The following is an 826-nucleotide window of genomic DNA, read 5'->3' on the forward strand; positions in this document are numbered from 1 at the left end:
CCTATGGCATGTTTATGACCTAATGTGGTATTAATTAGCTATTTTTTACTTTACATATAACATAATATCAAAAAATAGCTCCTAGTGGCGTCAACTACTTGTCTTCTTCAGCGATGCTTTCTCAGTCCAGGTCTGTAATTACAGTGGAGTAAAACACGCTCAGTGACAGTCTCAAGTGTTCTATGATCAGCTCTTTAGCATGGTATGACGGTATGTAAGAAACATATAATAACATGGGGCATAGGGCATCTATAACAAGAACTGCTGTTAAAAATAAACTGCCAATATGTTTGGACTGCAGGAAGAATTCCAGAGTACATTCCCCAAATGTGGTATGTGGGGGTGGTAGATCAGGTCAAATGGAAAGACCTATTTGTGTCCCACACAGACAGGGATCCATAACCTCAAAGTCAGCATAAGAGTGAATGTACATTCCACTTTTTGCCACTATTATGTATTTCTGAAGAATAAAGCAAGAGTAGTAAGGACAGAATCCAGGAGAGGAGGAGGTGGTGCTCATTTTTTGCTATCTGTCAATATAAATTTAATGGCAAGGTGGTGAAACAGGGAGTCTTTTGATGTGCACTAGACAACAAGGTCCCTTTCTTTTGCACTACAGTGCCTTAGGAGATGGCCCACAGGCAGGCTTGCACACACCCATTAAACACACATACATGTATGAAACCACATCAGAGATCTTTTTGCTATTGCCCCAGGGTGGCTGTGGCTACATTGTAGCTTGCCATCACCAGTGTGTGAATGTGTGTGTGAATGGGTGGATGACAGGTTGTGTAAAGCGCTTTGGGGTCCTTAGGGACTAGAAAAG

Source organism: Astatotilapia calliptera, chromosome 8, assembly GCF_900246225.1.
Source record: "Astatotilapia calliptera chromosome 8, fAstCal1.2, whole genome shotgun sequence".
Classification (NCBI taxonomy): Eukaryota; Metazoa; Chordata; class Actinopteri; order Cichliformes; family Cichlidae; genus Astatotilapia; species Astatotilapia calliptera.